This window comes from Amblyomma maculatum, chromosome 6 (assembly GCF_055883805.1).
Source record: "Amblyomma maculatum isolate TAMU_Amacu chromosome 6, ASM5588380v1, whole genome shotgun sequence".
In the NCBI taxonomy this organism is placed as follows: Eukaryota; Metazoa; Arthropoda; class Arachnida; order Ixodida; family Ixodidae; genus Amblyomma; species Amblyomma maculatum.
Window position 1 is genome coordinate 15,235,892 of NC_139349.1, and position 6,225 is coordinate 15,242,116.

The following is a 6,225-nucleotide window of genomic DNA, read 5'->3' on the forward strand; positions in this document are numbered from 1 at the left end:
TTATGAAGGGCAAGAGGCCACAGTCAGAACTGGGCATGGTCTTACTGATTGGTTTCCGATTGAGAAAGGGGTGAGGCAAGGCTGCATACTGTCGCCCTGCCTATTTAACCTATATGCAGAGTGCATCATGAGGAAGGCCGGTCTGGACGAGTCTTCAGCTGGAGTGAAGATTGCTGGAAAACGTATCAACAACCTTAGATATGCGGATGATACCACTTTAATGGCAGAAAGTGAAGTGGAACTCGAGAGACTTCTGATGCGCGTACAAGAAGAGAGTGAGAAGTTTGGGCTTAAACTGAGCATTAAAAAGACGAAGATCATGGCGTCTTGCCCTATCAAGTCCTGGAGCATCAATGGACAAGAAGTGGAAGCTGAGACAGATTTTCTATTCTTGGGCGCCAAGATTACCTCGGAAGGAGACTGCAGCCATGAATTAGGAAACGCCTGCTTCTGGGAAAGAGAGCAATGGTTAGCCTTGACCGCCTAGTAAAGAGCAGAGACATTAGTCTGCCAACCAAGATCCGTATAACCCGTGCTATGGTCTTTCCAGTTGTGATGTATGGATGCGAGAGTTGGACTGTGAAAAAGGCTGACCGCCGAAGAATTGACGCGTTTGAATTGTGGTGCTGGCGAAGACTCTTAAGAGTTCCTTGGACTGCCAGAAGATCAAATCAGTCGATATTGTCGACCATAAACCCTGACCGCTCATTGCAGGGTCAAATTCTAAAGTTAAAGCTCAGCTACTTTGGTCATCTGATGAGAAGAGAGGAGTCGCTGGAGAAAGATTTGATGTTGGGAAAGGTTGAGGGTCGCGGGAGAAGGGGTAGGCAGCGAACGCGATGGTTAGATGGCATTCTCGAGGCATTGCAGATGAAGCTATGTGATGTTAAGAAGATAGTGAGAGACCGGAAAGCGTGGCGTGACATGGTCCATAGGGTCACGAAGAGTCGGACACGACTGAACGCCTGAACTGAACTGTAAACGTCACAAAAAAAAAAAAAAAAAACACACACGTAATTATAAAACAAAAATAAACACAAAGACAAATAAAAATAAACGAAGAGCCGAGTGAAATATCTGCCTGCCACAGGGCAAGCTCATTTACTCTTCGAAAAAATCAACTAAATAGAAACCATTAGGCCCTACAGGCGTCCATCCTGTCTCACGGACATCTCTAGGCTTGCTTCTTGGAAGATGCAAGCCTAGCACCCGGGTTCGAACCCGACCTCGGCGGCTGCATTCACACGGCGGACCAAATCGCGAATCGCTCTCACGATTCGCTGTGACGTGGCCCTACGTCAGTGATTTCCGCTGCTTCGCTTCAGTCCGCGAGCAGCAATTCGCGACAAGGTCGAGAGTCCTTTTCACAATTCGGATCCTTCACGGACAAGACATTTTTTTATTTATTTATTTCTCTCGCGGAACGCTTTTCAGCTATGCTCCCGGTGCCCAAGCATAGACAACATAACATACATTGCACTAAAACGCTGTAGGAAAGCGAGAAGCGGCTTCTGACGACTGACGGCAGTCGTTTCTATTTTGGAGTCGAACTAGCCTGTTTTTGCCTTCATTCGCAGTACATGGTTTTCACAGAATTTACAGTGACAGGCTCTTGCACTGCGCGATACCGAATGCGTGAGTTTTGTGACTGCACAGAGCAGTCGCTTGAATGTATTCATCGCTTTCCTCAAGCGTTTTGGCATTTGGCACGTACCGGGAGCATAGGGGCAGTCCGAATGGTCGTCTTCCAAGGGTTGAAAGCAGTATTTTCATGCAGCTCTCATAGAGTAAGCGCGATCATTTGCACTGCAGAGAACTGCCTGCGTAGTATACCACATCGAGCGAAACAGTCACCACAATACTTTGGCAAAACGGCGCAGCAGCAGTAGCTGTAGGCCGCCGCAACCCGCGCATTCACCCACCGTCCATGCATCGTCCATGGTAGGCTACCCTCGATAACAGCGCGCCAGAACAAGGCTCTCCTCTCGCGCAGTGCCTGGGAGAAAGAGTAAGTCCGCTCTGTCGTCTGCTATTCTCTCCCACCGTGTGAATGCTCGCCGCGGACGGACGGACCTCGGATCAGAGGTCACGTGACCGATCGCTTCGCTATTCGGTCCGTCGTGTGAATCCAGGTGGATTCACACGACGGACCGAATAGCGAAGCGATCGGTCACGTGACCTCTGATCCGAGGTCCGTCCGTCCGCGGCGAGCATTCACACGGTGGGAGAGAATAGCAGACGACAGAGCGGACTTACTCTTTCTCCCAGGCACTGCGCGAGAGGAGAGCCTTGTTCTGGCGCGCTGTTATCGAGGGTAGCCTACCATGGACGATGCATGGACGGTGGGTGAATGCGCGGGTTGCGGCGGCCTACAGCTACTGCTGCTGCGCCGTTTTGCCAAAGTATTGTGGTGACTGTTTCGCTCGATGTGGTATACTACGCAGGCAGTTCTCTGCAGTGCAAACGATCGCGCTTACTCTATGAGAGCTGCATGAAAATACTGCTTTCAACCCTTGGAAGACGACCATTCGGACTGCCCCTATGCTCCCGGTACGTGCCAAATGCCAAAACGCTTGAGGAAAGCGATGAATACATTCAAGCGACTGCTCTGTGCAGTCACAAAACTCACGCATTCGGTATCGCGCAGTGCAAGAGCCTGTCACTGTAAATTCTGTGAAAACCATGTACTGCGAATGAAGGCAAAAACAGGCTAGTTCGACTCCAAAATAGAAACGACTGCCGTCAGTCGTCAGAAGCCGCTTCTCGCTTTCCTACAGCGTTTTAGTGCAATGTATGTTATGTTGTCTATGCTTGGGCACCGGGAGCATAGCTGAAAAGCGTTCCGCGAGAGAAATAAATAAATAAAAAAATGTCTTGTCCGTGAAGGATCCGAATTGTGAAAAGGACTCTCGACCTTGTCGCGAATTGCTGCTCGCGGACTGAAGCGAAGCAGCGGAAATCACTGACGTAGGGCCACGTCACAGCGAATCGTGAGAGCGATTCGCGATTTGGTCCGCCGTGTGAATCAGGCGAAACGAAGGGGCGTCCGTGTGCTGTGCGATGTCAGCGCACGTTAAAGATCCCCAAGTGGTCGAAATTACTCCTCTTTCTCTCTTTCCACTTTCACCTTCCATCCTTCCCCTGCGGCACGGTTGAGGTGTCCACAGAAAACAAGTGAGACAGTTACCGCGCCTTTCCCTTCCTATAAATCAATCAGACTTGCATCTTCACGCACTAGTCGGCACTTGTGGCGCACAGCACTACAGTATTGTCGAGTTTTGGCATGCCTTTTATTTCCACAACTGGCGTGCACTATCATTAACTCTATTGCACTGCCTGACGAGGGCTTTATTTTAATGGGAAATTGAGTCTGGTGGTAAAGCCGACTCGTGGAGCTGGCACGTGCTTTTTCAACAAGGGTGAAATTTTGGAGCCGACGGGCCCACGTATGAGGCCTCTGCTCTAGAATTACGGCAGGAATCGAGAACAGCGAAGAGGCCGCTTAGTTGCGAGTTGGGTCAGCCACACTCGCTCAAGAAAACTTGAATACCCGACAGGCGTAGGGCAAAGACAATGCCTGGAAGAAGCAAAAGCACGAAAACGTCCCACAGCATATATGTAAGATTTCACGTGTCCTGCATTTAAGAAGCAACAACTGCTTGCGACAACAGCATGAATGCAAGGCGGTCGTCTGAAATTCCTTCGTTACCAGACAACTGTCATTGAAGTAACCGAAGCGATGCTCGTGGTTGACACCCGATTGGCATAACGAACTGAACCTCCCTGTCTTTAAAACCGGTCAACTGGTCTTGGTATACGTCGATATAAATCCTACCTTGCACCGACGAACACCACGGTACCGACGGTATCACGGAGCAAGTAGGCAGCGGGTAGCAGTCCCGCGTAGTCGCGATGCTGGCAGTGCGGCGGTGTGGCGGTTGGCTTTTCAAAATTGTCGCACCGTGCAACGCCCTTCACTGCCTTCACTTCGAAGCCCGATTGGTTCTCGGGGCCTTTATTATCAAGCTCTGATTGGTTCCTCTGCGTGCGCTGTTGGGTTGTCTCATCATGGATTGGCTTTTAGCTATAAGCTATAAGCTCGAAAAAAGCTGACGATTTCCACAAGGCCGGCGTTGCTGCGACCCGGTTGGAATAAGCTACAAGCTTGGTGCAACCGGGTGAAAATAAGCAAATCGTTATTGCAACCCATGGATTGGCTTGGCTTTGTTTATTATTGTCGGATTGGGGTTTTTGCAGGAAAGCCCAAGGCAGATCACGTGTCGTGTGTTTGTAAACGACGTTTGGAATGTCTGGTCGTGTGAATCACGATTTTTGCGCCGTGCACATTTCGTGCCTCAGTGCTCATCTTGCAGTTTCTTCATGGATTACGTTAGTAACGACAGAGGCGATAGACGCATTAGAGGCTTCGTGCATCCACGGAAATTGAAAGAGTGCTCCTACCTGCGGACCCCGTTGGTCTCTCCGTTCATTCTGCAACAATCATATTTGCGTGTTGCCTCACGAACAGGGCGTCTTGGATTTATTTTTGAAGCATGAATGGTGCACAGTGTGGCATACTAGAAACCAAGAGCGTATGTAAAAGGCCTGTGTATGGGGATCGTGATTTGGTTTGTGCTGCCATGGAAGAAGAATATTCTCAACGTGTAGGTGGTCTTGGCTTTCGTTTTGAAGGTTGCGGTGTGTATGTAATCACCGTATGTGATCGCTTGGCTGATTCTGGAAGGGTGTTTATGTGCTCTTTCTTTTGCAATGCCGGGCACTCCAGATAAAACGGGTCTTTTCGAAGCTGCGACCAGTTTTCCCAAAACTGCCTTAGCGAAAGGACACTTCTATTTCGCCTTATTCACGAGGTGTGCGCGTTCGCATAGTGTGCAAGAGTGTGTAAAAAATATTTAGCATTCACCCGTTCCTACGTTCCCTGAATCGCACAGGGTACAGGCACTAAGATGGAGCCGAAATGGTGCATTTCGCCCTCAATATATCCCAATATTAACTTCGAGAAAAATATCCAGCAGGTTCGGTACTCGATTTTCTTTTACCGCTTTACCCAAGTTGCGTCGCCGGTCTGCACGCATTTTTCACGTTGCCCGCATTCTGCTGAGCTGCCTGAACTGAACAAACCTCTATCCACTAGATTGATCCAAGGCTTTCTGACCGACCGCGCGCGGTTTGTTACTGCTAATACCCAGTCCTCTTTTTCAAAGTTTTCTTTCAGCTATGTGTTCCACAAAGCACTGTCCCTTACTCTTAACGATCTCCCTTCAGTAACTTCTACCATCCACATTTTTGTTGATGACTGTGTACTTCGCTGCTCTGTAACCAACTCGTCCGACGCTTCTGCCTTATATCAATATCTAATTCGCATACAATAGTGATGTGCTATGTGGCCTCCGTCCCTGAGTAGCTTTAAACTGTTGATTTCTTCTCACCACTGCCAAAACAACACATCCTACTTACAAAATTAACACTAGTACTACTTTTTCAAAGAATTTGTTTAAGTACCTTGGTGTTCACCTCACTAATGGCTTAACATTGTCTTGCCTTGTAAGCCATGTAACTAATTACTCTAATAGAACTGTTGGATACCTCTATCGTAACCTACCCATGGCTGGCACCTTCTTGTGTAAAATTACTAGATTACAAAACCCTTGTGTGATCACAACTTTAATATACCAATCATATAGTTGATCCACACTACTCTTGAACCTTATGAGCCTGTTCAAAACCGTGCCACCAGTTTCATTCCCTCGAATACTCCTTCAGCATCTCTGCCATGAAATCTCTGTTACAGTCTCTGTTCTCGTCGCTGTACTTCATGCCCCTGCCTTTATCACAAGCTTTTCATACAAGACCTCATGGCAGTCGTCTCGGCTAACCTGTGTATAGAACACCTCGCACAGGTCATCGTAAAAGTGGTGTTTCACCGCATGCCTGCACAACTACATTTCATGAATCATTTTTCGCAAGCACTGTTCACAACTGGAATCATCCGTCATCAGTGATCCTGTAAGCTTCAATACTGCCATCGAAGAACCTGTCTAATCATAGCCATGTATACCACCAGCCTGTCGCCATTTATCATTGTGCACAAGCCCATTCCCTCTGTAAAGTCTTGCATTAGGACCTCTGAGGTATCAATAAACACATAAATAAAAGCATGGTTGATAAACATTCCTTACAATATGGGAACTGTGATTATGTTCG

The 6,225-nt window shown here is 48.2% G+C and overlaps 1 protein-coding gene across 1 annotated transcript in view; it reads right to left on the reverse strand.

Annotated features, from left to right (window-relative positions):
• LOC146185145 (uncharacterized) overlaps nucleotides 1–4,002 on the reverse strand; it is a 55,430-nt gene extending 51,428 nt beyond the window's left edge. Inside the window, exon 1 of the mRNA XM_084606128.1 lies at nucleotides 3,836–4,002. The gene's annotated coding sequence lies outside the window, so the exon portion shown is untranslated. The remainder of the gene's footprint in view (nucleotides 1–3,835) is intronic.
• Between the last annotated feature and the right edge of the window lie 2,223 nt (nucleotides 4,003–6,225).